We start from the raw sequence: 21,599 nt of genomic DNA on the forward strand, positions 1-21,599 counted from the left end.
AAGATTGCATTTGGTCCAGTGTCAACTGAAGCAAAGCATTGCATTAATTTCAGTTCTGACTACATGCACAGCAGGTCATAGGAGATGGGCAGGTGGGTAGGCAGTCAGGTATGATAGCAACAAGCTTCTAAATCTACCAGAAGGCCCTCTGCAGGCTTCTTACCAGTGAGCTGAGAATGGCATCAGTCATTTAGGAGGGTTGTCCATTTTCCCTTCACAGGCTGTAGACAGCGGGTTAATCTGATGTCAGTGTTGCTTTCCAGGAGAGAAAACTTACAAAATGAGGCTTGTAAAAGCCCTCAGGAACAGAAAAAGACATGCAGAGAACCAGTGATGTAGGAGACACTTGAAAACAGACTTTGAAAACTTTTAGGAAAACTGTAGAGCAAGGATGCCTGCATATGCAAAAATAGATGCTTTTTATAACCAGTTTGGAAATATCTGGTCTGATCACAGCACAGAGAAACAGGGAAGAAAGTTCACAGAGACAAGAGGATTTACCTATGACAGTGAGTGGTACTGGAGTTTCAGAACAGAGGAAAGACAAGCTAAATGAATTAACTTGGATTTCCAGCAGTTCTCCGAGGACTGCTTGAAGAGGTTAAATAAGTCTTCTTCAGGTGGCCTGTTTCCCAGGACAACTGCAGTCAGTGGTAAGTGAAAATACTCAGGGAATATCATCATTGTGTTCTGAGTGCAGGACTGAGATTAAAACCTAAACCTACCTAGCACCTTCACAGTCTTTGGACACAAGCTTGTACACAGATATAGGCTTTGGGCCAATTTGAGGATGTGACAGAAAAAAGTTCGATCTATTCCTTAATATGGGCCCAACACCTGCCTGTCCAAAATGCAGGGACCCAAGCTAACTGTGCTCTACCTATAGGGTGTGATCCCCTCACACATCTACCCTTACGCTCCCACTACTTGTGTTGTTCTGACTTCAGCACTCGTGAGTCCTTTCCATGAGCCATTTTGACTTACTCAGTCTGGCAGAAAACTAAACCAGAAGAAAACACTTACTCTCGGGCAAACAAATTCAAGCAACTCCCAGAGGGTTCACCTGCTGAGGGTCAGAGCCAGGGCAGCAAAGCAAAATGACAGCACAGGTCCAGGAGAGATGGAGGATGAAAAGAGAGCTCTATGTAGGGAGCTGAGTGACAGTCTCAGAGTCACTGAGATAGTAAATCAATTCAGCTGCTTGACAGATCTCAGCCTTAGACACCTTTCTTGGAGTGCACTGGCTCCATAGGTAACTTTTTCTCTCCAGAGACTCTAAAGGGAACCTAGACTAACTAGCTCAGAGTTAGACATCCAACTTTTAGATGCTTACATTAATAAATATTAGACACCTGTACCAGTATACATCCCCATCCTTAAGGTGATGTAACACGTTCTGTATGGCATAGAAAATCTGTTTGCGAGATTGTCCCTAGAAAGATGTGGTATAGTAGTAGTCTGAATTCTGTCTGCCTTCCAAGTACTGAAATCATGAGGTTGCTGTACGTACCATAAGAACCAAACATACAGTAGTGTCGATGCACTGAGATGGATATGGAAGCAACATAGGAAGCCTGCTAAAGCAGGGGTTCCTGGTCCTGCTTCCTAATGCCAACACAGTAACACTAGTGACACCTTTCAAATCACACACTCTAACCTAAAGCATGTGGGTCACAGCCAGGATAATGTCACTGAATTAGATGCAGTGGTTTCAGTTCTCACGGCTCTCCAAAGGCAGTCATGACACGACACAGCACTTCACAGTAATAAATAAAAAACTGATAGGATACAATAAAACAGCATCATAAATTATCCCAGCAACAGGAAACAAAGACTTTAAAAAGAAACCAAGAAAGGTCATCCTAATGACACTTTAAAAACAGTTCTCAGGTGTTTTGGGGGAATACAGCTGAAAGTCAGAAGAGCCCTGAAGCAAAGTCAATAACATGCAGAGCTGAGAGGTACTGATGGCTCTCCTAAAGCTCAAGTGATATCACCAGCCAGATCACTTCTGAAGTTGCCACAAAACCAGCAGCCTAAGGAACAAAAGAGATCAAGTCATTCCTGAGTTAGGCTTGCTTGAACAGTAATCATTTGACCTGCTGAAGCTGTCATGTTGTACTTACATTTACCTGAGCATTTGGGACAAAATCCAGACTGCTAGATTAAGTGCATAAATCAGTTGCAGTGCCCAAAGTGTATTCTGTTAGTATCAGAGCAGGGATCCAGACTACTTGGTTTAAGTACACAACCACTCTACACAGCTCGTGGAGGGACACATCTTCCCTGAATAATAACCCAAAACGCCTAGTTCTTGCTTAGAGTAATGCCTAAAATAGCCAGTAGGAAACACCACAGTCAGTCTGAACTTGACTTTAGGAGAGTGATTGAGGGTTGCAATTAGGCCTCTAATTAGTAGGGCAGCTGGACTACACAGGAAAAAAAAAAAAGAAAAAGAAAAAAAGGAGGAGAGCCTAGAAGCCACATCTCCTACTTCCAGGTTAAGGGCATGAACTAAGGGGATATAAGAGAGCAACAGGGAGCAATACCATTCCCAGTTTTCATGGGACCTATCCTGCACCTTACCTTGCGCACCTATCTGAATTTCAGGATGCCCACAGGTCCCTCTTGTTTTAGGAAAACAGTGGGTAAGTGGTATTGAAATTTAGCTCACTGGGGCTTAGAAATCTAGAGTTCATCTAATTTATACAGTGTGAATTTGACTGCCTGTTTTAATCAGTTCCTCACAGTCAGATTACTCACAGGTATTTTAGTGAGAACAGTCTGGGTCTAGTTAATTCTGTGAATTAGCTTTTCTGTTTGCCGTGATGCATACTGGAGAGCAAAATCTCTTCAATCAACTGCAAAAACTCTACCAGCCACAAATGTTAGCACTGGAAAAAACAACAAAACCATGAGAAAATGTGAAAATTAATCTAATTTTCAGCTTACGATCTTCATGTTTCTTACAACCGTTATCTCCTCAAGCTGCACAACAGCCCTCTGAAGAGAAGCAGGTCTCAAACGGAGACTATTTCACCTCTGCTGAACCAAAGCTACTCTGTGGTAGGACACAGTGACCCCAGGAAACAGAGACCGATGCTATAGCCACTACAGGCACAAGAAGATGGCTCTAGAATGCAATAAGCTGAGCAGGAGTTTGTGGATATCACCCACATCAGCGCTCTGCCAGGCAGGGAGCACCCTGCTTTTTTTTAATAGGTAACGCTCCTGTGCATTTTATCACACTTGGAGGGCAGCATCTCCCACTGTGTTAAGAGGTTATGGCGGGGCCTTGACTCATTTCTTACCCAGAAGGAACATCACTGACTCACTGGTGTCCCACAGCAGACTTATTTCAGCCTGACTATGCTTATCTTCAGAGCAGAGCACAAGGTGATCTGCTGTGAAGCCTTTTGCATAGGACTGTTATCACCAAAGCAAAGGCAAACAAGAACACTATGATGGTCTCTTAAGTCATGGGGCAGCACTAAGTAATAATGTCATAGGACATAATTGCAATGTGAAAGAACTGCAATTAAAAACAAAGTCCTGCCTCCTTCAAACGCTGAAATTACTTGGCTGCCAGGGTGTTGGTTCCTGTTGTTTCTAGGTTTCCTGTTGTCCTGGTACCATTCACTGGGAAAGGTGGAACTTGTCTGTGGAGGTTAGATTTAATATTTGAGGAAGCAGAAGATACTCTGTTCAAATGCCAAAACAGATGAAGGACTTCCACTCGGACAAAGATGGACTTGGGAAAATATGAAGCAGAGGAGTTAATTTTCTCAGGACTGCGGGAGAGTATTTCAAGGATGGGGGTTGGTTCTCTGCCCTTTGTCTTCACAAGTGGCAAATTTAACTCCATGAATTGATGAGATTTATAACGAGACTTACTTACTACACATTAGGCTACATCTGTAATGACACTGTATATACTAATGCACCCTGTAAGTCAAAAACAAGCAGCCCATAAATCCCAGCAGTTTTTACCACCCATAGGGTTAGAGGCTTTTGTCAAGTCCACCTTAGAGCCTGTCGCCTTTAATTGCTCAAAACTGACTGCTAGAGCCTCAGCACAATTATGGCTGGAAATAAACTATATTACACAGCAATTTCAGTTCATGGTCGGTAGCCATGGTAACACCAAGCAATAAGGCTTAAAAAAGGAAATGGCCTTAAAGGGCAAAAATGTGCATCTTGAATCCAGGCAAGTGGGATAGTGAGGAGGTTTTGTTTCTTCAGAAGGAAAAAAAAAATATTTTCTGCCCCAGTTAATTTTTTAGGTTCTATTTTAAGGTAATTAACTTCTTCTTTTGCCTTGCAGAAACTAACACTCATACATTTTTTATTTTCAGTTGCATGCTCATTAAAGTCTTCATATTTAGCTGTCTATTGTTTGAAGCACTCATATATTGGGGCCCATACTTCTGTGCGGCCAATGATATTAATAAAAAATCCCTTTCATCTGAGATTTTGCTTTTAGCTTGTGATTTGTTGTTACGTGTTTATTTCGGTGAGCAGTGCAGGCTTGGTCCCTTTACTTTAAAGTGAGAAAATCTGGTGTAAGATAATGTGATTTTGGTGGCATGTTCAGTGTTTCTTAAGCCCAGTCCTGAGCTCCTTCACCTGTTGCACACTCTATAAGGCTAGCCTCAGTCCCACTGCCTGTAATTATTTAGAAATGTGGGTTTAGTTCTTTAAATCCTTTCAAAGCTTTCAGATCACCACTTTTATTAGTACAAATTGATAGTGCATCTTTTTGCTCTGGGTGCAACATTGAAAGTCCAAGAAAATCAAATGGACAAACAGCTGCTTCTCAAAGAACTGCACAAATTAACTATAAACAAACACGCCAATCTGTTAGGTCTGTCAGTGTCTGTAATAGGAGACAGACATCATTAACTTTCTTAAGCGATCATCATACAGCAGCCTAAATATTTGATTTTTTTTTTCTCTATCCAAAAGCCAGCTACATTGCCACAGAATAAAATTATACTAGTCTGACATGATTTGCTCTGAAGAAATCCAAGTCCGCTGCTGCTACCCATCCCCTAGTTATTTTTCCAAAGCTTCTAATCATTTCATTTTCTGTTAGATTTTTTTCCAGGCATTGAAGTTAAACTGACTATAGAACAGTTACTGTGGGATCTTTTGGATCCTTTTTTCCTCCCTTCATTAAGGACAGGTCCTGGTAAATAATCCATTCTCCCCAAGGGCACAAACTTGTTAAGGGTTCCAAGAGGCTTCCTTCCTTCAGGTCTTCATGCATCTTAAGATAAAGTTTGTCAGACTCAGGTGGGTTTTCAGGTGAGAAAACATTTAATTTACCTAATTTACTCTCTAATTTGTTCTTTCCATTTTCCAGTCTGAGGTCTTACCCTTTTGTTGTTGTCCATAGCTGTCACAGTTGACTTTTTTGATGAAGACAGGCTGAAAAACACATATACAATTTGCTGTCTTGGTATCCTGTGTTAGTCACTTCTATCCATTAGTCAGCAGAAAAGTATGGGCTTTGGTCTTCCTCTTGCTTCTAACATACTGATTGAAGGCGCTGAGGATTTCTTACCATCACTGATGTTTCCTCACAACTACATTTCACTTACGCTTTGTCCTTCTGATGTTCCTGCTTGCTCACTTTGTCCTTTTATATCCATCCTTAGTGATCTGATCTAATTTCCACTTTCTGTATTCTCTCTTCTTGGGCTTGATGTCAATGAAGAGTTCACAATTTAACTAACCTGATCTCTTACTACATTCGTTATCCTTCTGCACTGGGACAGTTTGTGCTTCTGCCTTTAGTAGTGTTTTCTTGAAGAACTGCCAGATCTCTTTAATACCTGTGAAAATCCATTGACATTTCCACAAATGCTACACAATCCCAAAGATGAATATACTCCTCAGTAGAGTTTTATGTTTCCTTCATAAAGGTGACACTAAGCCTGGATAAAAGGCTCAATCTACACAATTTCAGAACAGGCAAGTGTCCTGGTTTCAGCTGAGATAGAGTTAACTTTCTTCCCAAGTCACCGTTACGCGTGATGGAGCCCTGCTTTCCTGGAGATGGCTGAACACCTGCCTGCCCATGGGAAGCAGTGAATGAATTCCTTGTTTCGCTTTGCTTGCGTGCACGGCTTTTGCTTTACCTGTTAAACTGTCTTTGTCTCAACCCACGAGTTTTCTCACTTTTACCCTTCCGATTCTCTCCCCCATCCCACTGGGGGAGTGAGCGAGCGGCTGTGTGGGGCTTAGTTGCTGGCTGGGGCTAAACCACGACAGCAAGGCAAATAACTTCCTTTTAGGTGTCCCCATTAAACCCTTCCAAAAACATTCTCACCTAAAGAGGCCTGTAGGACACCTTCACCAATGAAGTTCTACTCTTAACAGATGGATCTTTAATTGGAGAAATAATTCAATGTCCTTCCAGGAAGAGAAAGAGAATTAAAGAGTAAGAACCAGTTATTTCTTAAAGATAGGCTGAAACTCAAAAACTTTTACTTTTCCTTAGTCTTAGGTGGTGGTTGTATTGTTTTTTCTAAATTTAATCTACCTAATGATAATCTACTGATCAGTTTATTAATTATTTTGTGCAGAACTGTATGAAATTTGGTTCGTTTCTTTGTATTTGACATTGCTTCTTTTCTGTAAATGCTATGCTTGGGGTATAACTATTTGCTGTTAGATGACAGTGACCCTTATGCTGGTCATTATAGTGCTGTCACACTGGAAAAACAGTCACACCTTCTTAATTACAAATCTCTTGTTATATACAGTTACAACAAACATGCCAGAGAATAGATTTTAATGAAACCTTTCTGCTTTACTATCTGATTTTGAGTATTCAGTACCTTAAGTAGGCCCCTTAAATTTTCCACATTACTGTATCCTGGTCCTTCAAAAGTACTGATTAAAAGGAGATAATATTACAGCAGGCAGGATAGCCTTCGATTTCAGTCTCTAAACCAATCAACAGCTATCAGTCTAGATGAGTTACGACTCCTTTCATTCCAGAACCTGATCATTCACACACGTTAATGAATTTATTTTTACAGCACATTTCTAAATCACTATTGTGCTCATAGGAAATTCAAGGAATAGGCAGGGTATAGCAGTGTCATGAGCAGAATTAGAATCTCCACTGTGTTCTTTCTCAGACACCAAAAAATTCCCCTATAGACTGTGAACATGTGGAACACTTCCTGTGGAAGTGCATAGGAGCTATAGGGGATTACTCAAATGTAACTTTAAGTCTTCAAATTCATAACATTTCCCCATGGAACCATGGAGGACTCAGAAGCACCCCCTGGAAGTTTCATTTGCTGTACAGAGGGGTGAGGATCTTAATTCTACTGTCCAGGTTTGATACCTGAAGTTAGACTGCCTGAATTCTTGGTTTGAAGGCAAGTTTGCAACCTATAGAGCTCTCCTCATTTGGAATGCATTTTCCAGGATGCTAGATATTAAGGATGTTTCACAGAAAAGCATTTTGAAACCAGTTAGCCCTACCTAGTAAGTAATTTCAGTTATCCTAAAAAGCATTACAGGGAACATCACAACAGTACGACTATGAGAACACTACAAAAAAGTCACTTAGTAAACAGGCTTGAGTAGCAGAGCACGAGTAAGAGCTGAGAGCTGTGAATACAGTGGACCTTTACAGGCAATGGAAAGAAACTGGAACTTAACAGAGGAATTGAGAGAAGTGAAGGTGAAGAGGTAACAAAATGTAAGAAGAATTTTTAAGCAGCGGTGTACTGTGATTATAGTGACTGAAGAGAGAACTGCACTGAATTGAGAGAACAAGACCTATCGAAATTAGTGATGATCTGGAATGTATACTGGTTGGCAAAACTTGTTGGCAACAAACCATGTCTTTATTTTATAACACTGGGCTTAGGAAACATCCAACTTTCCAGCTTGTAAACAGACACCAAACCTCTACCCTCTTTGTGTTTTGAACTTGCTTACATACTGATTTTCTCTGCACTCTGAAACTTGGCTAAATGTTTTAGAGAAGGACTGCAAACTGTTCACCAGTGACATCAATACCTGGTTCACAAGACTGTCTGACAGCACAGCTTCCTTATGCGTAATTGTACTATTTAATTCTGCAGAGTATCCTGGAATAGTTTATGTGAAAGATGTTTTATGTAAACAATTATACAACTGACTTACCAGAGTCACTCCTGTAGCAGAGCAGGTCTGTTTTTAGAGGCAGACAGCTCCCTGTAGACAGCATATCTTCCAGGCCGAACTGTGGCTGTGTTTTGAAGGAAAGTTTCAGGGATCTTAGGGGATTTTTATCCGACAGGCAGCCTGCAAATGCTGCTGTAGTTCAGCTGTGCTGAAGAAACTGTATAATATCTAGCTTGAAAATAAAGGCTGAGTACCTGGGGCAATCAACAGCAGAAGTTAGATTCCCCGATGCAAATCTATCAGCAAACCAAGACCAGGACTCACTGCTCCCCTAATTCCAAAACAGTCTGTGTTAGTGGCATAAACCTAACCGTAAATTCTAGAAACATAACCCTAAAACCATGGCTGTGTAAGTGAGTGGTAACTGTAACTTTTCTGGTTGTTTGTAATAGGTTTTACCTTCTTTGGAGTCATTTTTGTCTTCCAATACACCCACATACCTCTTCAGACTCTCCTTCTCCCACACTTCCCCCTTGATATGCAAAGCTCTGATTTGATTAAACCTCACAGAAAGTCAGACTTCAGTTGTGCCAGCTGAAGGCACTGGGCCTCCTAAAGGAAGAAAGAATAAGCCAGATTACAGTAGACCTAAAAGTCAGAAAGTCTGGGTACCACTTCTCTCCCTGGATTTCTGCAATGCTGCAAAGAATTAGAAACAATAATAAGACATTTCCAAGGCGTGCTACAGAGGTTAACTAAGTCGGTTTTTAAGATCATAGAATCATAGAATGGTTTGGGTTGGAAGGGACCTTTTAAAGATCATCTAGTTCCAGCCCCCCTGCCACGGGCAGGGACACCTTCCACTAGATCAGGCTGCTCAAAGCCCCATCCAGCCTGACCTTGAACACTTCCAGGGATGGGGCATCCACAGCTTCTCTGGCCAACCTGTTCCAGTGTCTCACCACTCTCATAGTAAAGAATGTCTTCCATACATCTAATCTAAACCTACCCTCTTTCAGTTACCCCTTGTCCTGTCACTACAAGCCCTGGTAAAAAAGTCTCTCTCCATCTTTCTTATAAGCCCTTTTTGTATATTGAAAGGCTGCAACAAAGTCTACCCAGAGCCTTCCCTTCTCCAGGCTAAACAACTCCATCCCTCTTCTAAAGTAAGGATACTTTAGCATATGTCTTTGCATGCACAGTAAAGGTACAACATTTGGCATCAGGCCAGTAGTCACTAACCCCAAACCAAAAAACACTCTTCACTTTCAAGTGGCCTCCCCCTTCATCTTGAGTTGTCAGCCCCAGCCATTACTCCATACTGTAGTGTGTGACAGGGGTAACATTGGCCTGTGCTGGAAATAGAGAGACCTAACCTCTATCCCCAAAGCTGGAAGTGGCTTTTCAGGTGACATGGAGCACGTCAACTGATCCATGTGCCCCAGTGCCCGCACCAGCAGCGGGGAGGGGAGCAGGGAGGGAATGACACCCTTCGCTTTTGTAGAACCGACAGGGTAGATCAATGGGTGATCAATGAAGTGCTGTGTAACAACTACGCTTTTGTATAAGCAGGACTTCAGACTGTTCAGACAGTTCAGAGACTAAACAAGCAGAAAGAGAAAGACACAGGGAAGGGTGCTCACTTGGTTTCAAACACAGAGACAAACCTCTCCTAGTGTATGAAAGATCAAGCTGAGCTGGACACCCAGGCTTTTCTAAGCCTAAGATATCAAAACCTACAATAAGTTTGAGGTGAGAAACGACGAGTTTGCGTAGCATTAAAAATCCTATGGATTTTGGCAGTGGCAGAAGGAGGGCGCAAACAGAATTAGGGAGCAGAGCTATAGCACTGAAAACTCTATATGTTGAAGTGACAATACAGAAGTGCAGTCTCAGGCAGTCTGACACAGGCGGTGGGATCAGAGGGGCAGTTCTGCAAGCCTGTTTTAATACCCCAGGATAGCCTTGTGACGCAGTGTGCAGCAGGAGCTGATAACTTAGGAGGACACCAGTGCAGACATCATGATGATTTGTACCCCTCTACTAGGAAGCCACACTGCAGCGCCTGTGGGGAAGCAGGCCCAGGTCAGGACGTGGACGATGGCGCTCAGCAGAGGTGGCAGATCTCCTTCATGCTCCCACTGCCTCAGGGCTCCATTTCAGCTTCTTGACTGCTCTGGGACCTTGATGTGCCTCACCCACCTGGTCAGGGGACCACAGGGACTCACCACGCAGCTGGGACTCGCATGTCAGGACACAAAGAAGGACAAAGGTTCAGCCCATGTGAATTAGTTATAGTAAGAGGAGAGGAAGGAGTAGGACAGGATTATATAGGATTTGGAAGTGTGAGTCCTGCACTCCACACATGAGCCTTGACACCTCTGCACCAGAGGTGTGCTGCTGCGGGAGGACCTGCAGTCGCACCTGTACAGAGCTCCCTGCAGACGAGACTTGGGCACACCACGCTCAAAAGCACGGCCCACAAGTCACAGCAGGGCACTGATTCTGCTGCATAGCATGTGTGTGGAGTCCTTAGGATGGGGTAGAGCAACATACCAGGTTCTGCTCTTTTCTGGACCAGAAAAGTGAATTTCATGCTTAAAGTGTGAGATCTGACAAGCTCCTGCTAGTACCATGCCACAGCTGCTGTCCTAGTCCCAGACAAAGCAACAAACTTTGTCCTCACAGCCTCCTGGGCACTCAGACAATCCCAAGGCACCTCTTCTTTCTGTGTCATTTTAGAACAGAAAATGTTTTGAACTCAACCTGCAAAATGAAAAATACAGTTCCTGCCCTGCTAATGCAAGTTTTTTTCATTTTGTGCCCTGGACTGAGAAAATACTTCGTGTTCTAAAGCAGAATGAAAGTAATAAATAAACCTACACATAAAATGTAAAAATCTACCTTGTGTGCAAAATAACAATCAGGAAACAATATATTGTGTTTCACCAGAAATTAGATGTTTCATTCTGATTTTGACTCACTTGAATCATATGAAATGAAACTTCATAAGGAAATGTAATTTGAAAATAGAAAAGATCAACACTGAATGTTAGACTGAATCAAAATGTTTTCTCCACAGTTTTCCCTTTAAGCAAACTTTTGTTGAACACATTTCAGTGTTTGGGGTGATGGACTGATAATTATAATGTTGCAATTTCAACAACACTTGTATTTTCTCCATTGGATGACTAAAGCCATTCTACAACATGCAGTGGAGTGCAGACAAGCCAATAAATCTTACTCCAGAGCATGAAGTCACATTACTCCATTGCTTGCCTTGGGAATTTCTAACTTGTTCCCCACTGCACCTTGTAGATGTGACCAAAATCTCACAGCATGAGCTCTGCGCTCAGTCTTCCAAGCTGCACTTCTCCAATATGGGGGGACAAGCACTTGGTTACATGTCTAGCACACATTTGGACACCAGAGGTAAGAAAGATTAATTATATCAAAAGTTGGGAGCAAGGAAAGATCAGAGCTTTAAAGGAATGAAAAAGAAGAAAGTGTGAAAAATCAAGAAAATAGAGAAAAAAGATTGGAAATTTGCTTTCTAACTTAAGGTAACAGGATGAATACGGCCATGTGAATGTAAAAAAAAATGTTTATATATATGTACATACAGAAAAGCATTTCACCATATATATGGTGAAAATTACAGTAGCATTTGGTTTTGTGACAGCTTATCTGGTGCTCTACACAGAATGATAGCACTGTGCCTATCAGCAGTGTCTCCTCTGAAGCATAGGGTCATTTTGCCTTTAGGAATAAAGGAAAATCCTCTGATACTTGTTGAAGGTTTGCGCATTCAGCCAGGCCTGGAGCAGGAAGTGCAGCTGATTTCATTAAGGGCATGCGGTCTTTCAGTGGTAACCTAATGGGCCATGGAAGAAACTTGCTCCAAGGAGGCAGACAGTTCAAAGCTCCTGTTTGAGAGGTTTGGTATGGAAGAGTATGGAATCAGACTCAAGCTATGAGTAAGCCACGGCATCCTCTGGAGAGCAGGTCTGCTTTCAGTAAAGCAATCCTGCAGAGCTGATTGAATAGGAGCCCAGATCAACTGTATTATCTCCCTGTTCAAACCTCCAAAATTTACCTGGTGGCTACCTCAAGCCAGTTTATTAGCAGGGCATCTGTACCATTTCTATCTGTTGAAGCTTCTCTCTTCAACACTTCCATGACATTTTTCATATTAATCCACAACTGAAATAAAGTTAAGTATTAAAGAAACAATATAGGGAGTAAACAATTTTCTTTGATTTATCCTTGACAGAAAAATCTATCATCCCCTAAAGCTGAACACTCCCTTTTTCTTCTTCTAATACAGGCATTTCCCCACATTTTCATCAGTCACTGCACTGCACTGGATCTTTTTAAGACACGAGGTCTATGGGGCATTGCTACTGTCCTTGCATGTGCTTAGATAGTTCCTGTGATGCTCTGGCTTTGTCTGCACAAAACTCATTAAAAAATACACTGAAAGCATGTTATTAACCTTGCAAAACAAAGTTATTAAAAGCTGAGGAAATACCAGGATTAAAATTTGCCCCATTGTGCTCACGCTTATGTTAGACAAGGTAATGATAAGAACACATCCTCCCCTCCCCCTCCCTCCCCTTCCCTCCCCTTCCCTCCCCTCCCCTCCCCTCCCCTCCCCTCCTCTCCTCTCCTCTCCTCTCCTCTCCTCTCCTCTCCTCTCCTCTCCTCTCCTCTCCTCTCCTCTCCTCTCCTCTCCTCTCCTCTCCTCTCCTCTCCTCTCCTCTCCTCTCCTCTCCTCCCCTCCCCTCCCCTCCCCTCCCCTCCCCTCCCCTCTTCTCTTCCAGGAATAGATGGATCTTCAAAAAAGCCTCAAGAGATGAGAGAGTCCAGTTATCCTTATATGATGGATGAAAGAGTCCAGTTAGCCCAGTTATCCTATCCCAATAACGACAAAGACCTGCAGCACAGAGATCAAACAGAAAATTATCAACTGACTCGGGGTACCCAGTTTAATATATCTCAAAGCTGCTATTACAAGTATGAAAAATAGCATTTTTATACAGCTTAGGTCCCTGTGTCTCTATTTGTAGCTTCAGCTCAACAGTAGTGCTGGCTGAAAGATCTCCAAAGCAGCTACTGCTCTGCCAGATCTTACACGCTGGTTCCGAGGCAGAGAGAAGCTAGAACTTTTTTTTTCACTTGCGCTAAGATTTTTTTCTACAGTCTAAATCACTAAAATAGCTGAAATAGGTTGGGCTGAAATTTAAAAGAAAAGATAATCAACCTGAGCAGTCACCCACCACAGGAAACTTCAACCAAGGGAAAAGTTTGGTTAAATTATAAGCATTTGAATGCAGTCTTACAAAAAGAAGTATGAAGTAATGCTGACAATAGGTGGGGCTAGAAGCCTTCCCAGTAATGTGAAGGTGCTTACTTTTGGACACAGTTATAGAACCACAAAAGAGATCAATATTGCAGCACAAGTATTTGCTCTTCCTTCAGAATCATTTGTCTTGCTGGGGAGAAAAGCAGCACCGTTACCCTATCACGAAGTCTGTTACCCTGCGAGTAACAACAGGCAGCTCGTCAGCCAGTCAGTTAGGCAGCCAGAAGTGTTGCGTTCAGCAAGAGCTCTCTTCTCACTGTGAAGCAACATCATGAAACAAATGGCAGTCTGCTGAAAAGCTCTGCTTTGCCTCGGGGCTCCCTGAGAAGCAGGTGAACAAAGCCACGCTTCCATTTAACCATAGCATCTTCCATTTGGCCAGCAAGCAAAGCTGTCCCAGGCAAAAAAGAAATGATGCCTCAGCAAATACAATAATGCCTCAGCATCTGCAAAATAGTATTTCGGACTGTGCAAAGTTCCTTCCAGAGGGATCTCAGACGAGGCAAGGAAGTATCTCTTCTGAAATGGTACAGAAAACCAAAAGTTAAGTTTCTAACCTTGCAATCACATGACTGTTGGCTTTCTGTTCTTACATCTTATTCTACCTCTTATGAAGAAACTGTTCTTTGAGGATGATTCAGGTTAGTCCCTCCACCTTTCCCCAGCTGGATATGTGATAAAATTAGAGTCATATGTACAGAACTATTTCCTTTCTCTGCAAGACTCTGTTGCAGACCCTGATTGGTTCTCAGCCCAGGGCAACCTACTGGTTGCTTCAGTCTTTGAACATGTATAAAGGCACATACAAAATAGGAGAGGTCATATGATTTCATTTTATATGAGTTCAGTCTCAAACAATTCAATAGACACCAGTTATAGAAACAGATGAGGCAGTTCTGTATATTCCAGCTCAGCACTCCACCTATTGCAGTGTTATAGAGGAACTGGACACAGCCATAATTAATTTTATTCCCATTCCCCACCTATTCCATATCCCTGTGGATAATCTTCCAAGTTCCCTTAGAACTTTCACTAAAGAACAAATAGCTTTCTAGGTCAGGTGCTGCAGTATCTAATGTGTAGACACTTTATGTCAAAAGAGGAGAGCCCACCTTAGAGATTTTGCCACAGGACATGGTTTAGCGGGAGAAAGTTAGCTCAGAATAAGAGCTCAAGCACTCAGTACCCTGAGCCAGAAGAAAGCTAATTCAAAATAGCTGTGTAAAGCCAGGATGATGTTAGGGACGATGACGACACAGGCAAGTCCCGCAGTTCAAGGAAGAAGCGCCTCTGTCCATTTAATATTCACAGCTGTGAATCCCTTCAAGAAGGGGTCAGTCCATTCTTTTCAAGAGCCAAGCTGAACTCAGTCTACTTTGAATACATTAAATATAGAAATATAAAATATATTAATAATATATAAGTATATATAAATAATACACTAAAAAATGAGTAAGCTATCCATGGTTTTCTTCTCTACAATAGTCTGTTGGCTGTAGTGAACTTCCCAGAAAAGCATAAGCCAGACTAATTTCCTTCCTCTCTCTGAGAGAATTTCAAGCTAGTTTCATCATTCTGTTCAAGCACCATTAGCACCCAGACTGAAACTATTCTACAGTAGGAATAAAGCAGAGTCATCAGCCCTCCAACAAAGCTGTGTCAAAAAAGTACAGAACAGAATTCAGGATTTATTGATTCCCATTGAAAGCATGACCTTGTGCTTTCAGAGCCTGGGGACCCTCCAGGGAAGGGTTATCCAGTGCTCTCTTATTTAATTATATGACCCTATTCTATTTCGGGATTTTCTTCCTATAATATTTCCTTCTTTCTCATTCTGCTTTGTGCGTGTGTGTTGAGGGTTTTTCTGTGTTTTTTTTTTTTTTTAGCCCATAAAAGGTACCTCTTGCTTCCAAGATTTTTCCCCTTAAGCACTGAACTTACTATAACAATGTAGACAAACAGATATTGCTAAAATGGTAGGTGTCGCTTGCACACAGTATAGCGGAAGCTGTCTCACTCATTTTACTCCTTAACGTGTGTCTTACTAGCACCAGTTATCATCTATAATGTGACCTGAATTATGATAGAAAATGCCTTTAAAAGATAAATACTTGTTATTGAATATTGCAGAACATGAAAACAGAATTAAGGCTACTGAAAAGCAATGAAACCAACACCTTGATAAAGATTGTTTCTGCTTTGCTGTTAGCTCAAGCTGCAACTTGGGGTTTGCTCCAAAGGTGACTTCTGTTCACAGGCAAGAATCACTAGCATTAATTTGAAGGCTTGCTGGGGCCCTAGAAGTTGACTTATTGGAGCTGAGAGGGGCTGGAAACTTCTGAGATTCCGTTTCACTTCTCAGAGCAGCAGTAGGATGAATCATGAAAGCTTCTCGGGTTCCTTTGCAGTCCCTTTGTATAGACTTTTTCCCCCTAGAATATGTCCAGTGGAGTAGCTCTGTCACAATAGTAGTTGCTGTGAAGAGAAACTCATATACATATTTACTTCTGCACTTTTTTCTGCACTGCATAAAAAGAAATTAAATAATCAAAAAGCTGTTGTAGCGAATAGGAGCCTGAACATCTCTCACATAGAAATTCTTCAATTTCATGAGGACTCCTCACACAGAAAAGGCCTGCCGCAGGGGTGTACCACAGCATTTTCTGATTTTTAATGTATTTCTTATTTCTTAATTTTGGATTATTCTTTTTATATGCTATAATAAAAAAGGAAGTTCTAAAGACAGGCAGCATTAAAAATAATTGGGCAATATGTAATTTATGCAGTTAAGCAACTAAAATTATCTATTACCATGGTTACTTTCATTTCTCAACAATTCTCATAGCAGTTGTTTATTTTACTCTCTAAATACATAAATTGAATTGTAATAAAATAACTCTGAAATCACTTAGCTTTTGAAGGATTAAAGTTTCAGTTAGCAGCAATTAGGGTAGTTCCCTGGAGTCAACAAGTGGTGCTGTACATATATATGTCACTGTAAAGAATTGAATAAGGCATGGAATAAAGAAGCTGAAATCTTTGCTGTAAGAAACAAATTGTAACTCCAGTTAGAGTCAATGACTACAGATACAGATATCACAAAAGCAAAAGTAGCCACACTTTCAAGATATCCTGTGGGTAAGAAAGTCAGAACTAGTATTTTTTCGGGGCAGAATGGAAGAATAAGGTAAGATAATGCAGAAAAACTGAAATTATGCTATTAGGTTGCCTGGGATCATAGCTCTCCTAGACTTTTTAGAGTTGTGGGATTTTAAGAAGCTAAGAAATGGAAATCAAGTTTCCTGACAATTGTTTTGGATTTTGAGTTTAAATGTATTACAATAAATCAGAACACTCTCCAAGGTGTTATGTTTGAGTGGCAAATAGTACTTGCCAAGTTAGAAATTTTACAGAAATAGCCAGCATGCACGTAAAGCTGAATAAAAGCCAGCACCATGTCCGGCTATCTGTATTTTCATTTTTCAATGGGTTACATCATCCCAGGGAGCCATTCACGGAGACTGAAACATTCATACTTTATTTGTGATTTCCTTATAAACAGAAATACTAATTAAAAGATGTAATGACATAAGTAGATTGTATTCTAAGCATATTAGTTGAATATGTAATAGTGTTATATGGAAGCAATATATTGTCCAGCTGGTCTTGGTCATAATCCACAACATTTTGTACATGATTGCATTTATTTGCAATTGGTTAAAAAATAAACAGCAGCTAAGAATTAACCATTTGCAATGTGAATCTTATTGTAAAATGACATTTCAAAGTAATACAAGACTACATTACTGTCTGATGTGAAGTAGCATATATGAAAAGAACAATTCTTAAACATTTTGGGCTAATCAGTTCTTAGATCATTCAGGTTACATATCCTGGGCTGTATAAAAAGAAGCATGGCCAGCAGGTCATGGGAGGTGATTCTGCCCCTCTACTCTACTCTGGTGAGACCCTACCTGGAGTACTGCGTCCAGCTCTGGAGCCCTCAGCACAGGAAAGACATGGACCTGTTGGAGTGGGTCCAGAGGAGGGCCACGAAAATGATCAGAGGGATGGAACACATCTCCTGTGAAGAAAGGCTGAGAGAGTTGGCGTTGTTCAGCCTGGGGACGAGGAGGCTCCAGGGAGACTTTTCAGTACTTAAAGGGGGCTTATAAGAAAGATGGGGACAAACTTTTTAGCAGGGCCTGTTGCAATAGGACAAGCGGTAATGGTTTTAAATTAAAAAAGGGTAGATTTAGACTAGATATAAGGAAGAAATTTTTTACAATGAGGGTGGTGAAACACTGGAACAGGTTGCCCAGAGAGGTGGTAGATGCCCCATCTCTGGAAACATTCAAGATCAGGTTGGATGGGGCTCTGAGCAACCTGATCTAGTTGAAGATGTCCCCGCTCATTGCAGGGGGGTTGGACCAGATGACCTTTAAAGGTCCCTTCCAACCAAAACCATTCTATGATTCTATGAGCTCAGGAAATCTGTAATCCAACCGCTTGTTCAAAGCAAGTTCATCTATGAGATCTGATGTGCTCAGGAAATACAAAAATACATACAGCATATTCCTGGTTACTGTTATTTTGACCTGACCTTTTCCTAAGGATTGAGGTCATAGATCTCTTTGGCATGTGAAGTCCCATTGACTTGGGAGTGACTCCACATGATCTGTAGTGTAAAAGCTGGTGAAAAACCATTTAGCATCATATTAGTTAACTGAAATCTGTTCTCTTAAAACTCGTTTTTCAACCTTTTATCAGATACTACTAACCCTGATTCCACATGAAAAGCCTCACTGCCAAGAACTTTATTAGCTGTCGTTAATAGAAAGCAAAAGTTACTGTTGTGAATTGTTGGATAATTTATGATACTCCCACACTTCACTTGAATTAATTACTTCTGTTTTCTCCCAGAGATGTAAGAAGAACATGACATGTATTCTTAAATTTAGTTAAACTGGTGTTTTGAATTTACTTATTTTGCTTGTGTCTTTCAACCCATCATTCTTTTTTATCTTTCAAGCATCAAGGGAAAACAAGCAAACTCTTGCTTTCCTTACAAACCATCACTGTGTTACATTTTTTGAAAAGTCATTGCTCACACATAGAAGCTGGACTGGATTCTTATTGTTAACTGCATTACTGTCAATCTGCAGGAGCTCCACTGTCTCCTGGTTACGGATCATCACCCTCTGGTTTCCGGATCTCTGGCAGAGCATTAGATTCCTGTTGTCAAATCACCTCTCACGGACCACAGTTTTAAGGACATAATAACAAATTTTGGGGTAATATAAAACAGGCAGTCTGGTCAGCCTTGGTAGTTCTTTTCCCACACATTCAAGGGCACCATTTAATTGTTTCAAGAACAAGCAAGTGGGCTCTAATTTCTGCAACTTCACCTCAGACAGCAGGTCACTCTTCATATTTCTACTGTTTCCCAGGATAATGATTAATTTTGCATTTTCTGAGTCAATTTATTGGCCCCTTCCTGTCCCCCACCCCTTTTACGTAACTGCAACCTTTTTAAAGTGATCCACTTCTGCTCATCCAACAGAAGTTTGCAATGTCTTGTTTATCATCTCTTGCATTAGCTGAGGATGTGAGCTCTTTGGAGGTGTGTTTATTCCTGTATTTGGAAAACACTTTGTCCACTGTGGCACTCCACCAGGGATACATAAGTTTTGCTCTATGACCACAGACATAGTTCCCTTTGATTAACTTTGTCAAGAAGCCTAGAGTTGCCTAATCACAATAATAACAGCTCATAAGTTAAGAAGCCAATAAGACACGTGCAACTTGTCAATGAGAAATTGCTTGGTCCAGGAAAACTTTCCAAGTACCTGAGCAACCCCATTGGCATGGAAATTCAGCAGGTGATTAATGGCAAAAACCAGAAAATGGCAAGTGTGTGAAATAAAAATAATGCTTTGATTAAATAGTCTTATTTTATATTAATAAATAATGTAAAAATGAGAAACCAAACCAGTTAAAATTATAGTGTCACAAATCAAATTTCTCACCTCAATACATTAAAAAATGAAGTTTCCCAATATTATCAAATTACTCACCTCAATACATTAAAAAATGAAGTTTCCCAATATTATCAGCTGTACAAGTGTCTGAGACCTTGCCTTGATTGAGAGATGAGTGCTTTTAGCAGGTCACCAAAGAGTCATAGGACAGCCAAGAGAAGACTGGTACATGACCAGCACCAAGTTAGTCCCCAGAACTCAGAACTGTTGCTTGACCTACTATATGTAGCCATCTGACAAATAAGTGTATTATTTCCTTCAATTTTTATCATAGTAAAACAGTGCAAACAGTTTAATAGATCAAAAGTTATAAAGCTCAAACCTACTAAGAAAAGAGCCTTTTCCAAGAAAAAGATGTGAGAAAAAAACCCCTGCAAACCATTTTTACTACTATCAGGACTATCTTCTATCTAACATATTAATGAGAACAATAAAAAACCCCCATATTTGCCCATGGTAGTAGAATAAGGGCTCACAGTTTTCAATTTATCAATGGATATTAATCAATGGATTTAGATAAATCACGAGGAAAAACTTTCCAATTGTTGGGGTGGTGAAACACTAGAATTATTACTTGCAGAGCCTGTGGGATCTCCATCACCAATAGTTTTAATAAAATACACAATCATCTGCCTGCCACTGGTTCATAGATAACTCAACTTTCCTTGGGAAGAAAGATGAATAGATCATCTTTTGAGGCTCATTGTAGCTCTGAATTTGTAGTGATCCAGAATCACTCAGGAGCTTTGGTTCTTCTCTGAATAATTCTGAAATTTACAGTAAGGAAGGTACAAATTAATCCCTATTCTGATCTTTACAGCCCCTCTGTTAAGATAAGAAAGCAAAAATGCTATCAAAGTGCTTATGACCTTATGTTGACTTTCCGTAAAAGAAATAAAATAAGATCAATGATTTAAATTATGTTTGAGATTTCAAAATAGATACAAATTTTAGTGTACACTGTATGGACAATGAGGTCATTATTTAAATTGTGGCCAAAAAAACCCCAAACTCCAACATGTTACTAAAAAACTGAGCCAGGTGGACAGATGGAAATAATACTATTAAATACTTTATTGCCAGAGATCATGTAACCAACAACCAATAAAAGGAAAACCTTGAAGAGATAAGAGACAGCGACATTTCAGTTAAGAAACAGCATGCTCTGCAGGTGGTGTAGGTGGATATATTGCTTCTTACTTTATTTTCTTGATTTGATACTTACTATCAGACATTATTCTTGTTAACTTCTGAGTATCATTTGTGTAATACTCCAAAGAGTTATCCAAGATTAACCTAATAACATCCGAAGCGGGGAACAATCAAGAACTCTGAAAATGAGCTGAAAGTGATCTTTCTGGTTTTTGTAATACGAACATTTTTTCTATTATTTACCCTTGTAGATGTTTTGTATGCAAGAATAATGGAAGTGTGAGCCTCACCCATAGTTTTTTGTTGCTACTGGACATTTCAGATCTCACTCCTAATTGAAAAAATTGGCTGAAGAAGGGAATCCAGCAGTAATAAAGTTATCTGTATTTTGCCAGTCCACACAAAATTTCAGTAGTTGTTTTCTAATATTTTAAGTGTTTTCTCAAATGCTGAAATATATTCATTTTCCTAATAAAACAAAATATACTACTACACATTTTAAAAAATTTTATTAAATACTTTTACAGATGCTACTGATAGTGAATCCCATAGTCAGGTATGTTATTTTTTCACCTGATTTTCTTCTCATTGCAAGCCTGTCAAATTTTAACTGTTCAGATTCAAAAGTTCTATATCAGGTCCTGCCTCAAGCTGGATTTTGTTGGAAAAGTTTCCATTAAAAGGATTGAACTATTGCTGTAGCTAGGGGAAATACACTTATAAGGTTTTTAAAATTCATGACTGTTTACTGAAAAGATCAAGCTGCTCTGTACATTGAAGCACTTACCTGACATTTGACAAGAATCCTCCTGGTGTCAGGGACACACCCTTTTTAACTCCATTAAAATGCACCCAAATTTGACCAAACAAGAAGAGTTTGAAAAATCTCAGTATGGTCAGTAGAGATT

The sequence above is a fragment of the Mycteria americana genome, chromosome 2 (genome assembly GCF_035582795.1).
Source record: "Mycteria americana isolate JAX WOST 10 ecotype Jacksonville Zoo and Gardens chromosome 2, USCA_MyAme_1.0, whole genome shotgun sequence".
Taxonomy (NCBI): Eukaryota; Metazoa; Chordata; class Aves; order Ciconiiformes; family Ciconiidae; genus Mycteria; species Mycteria americana.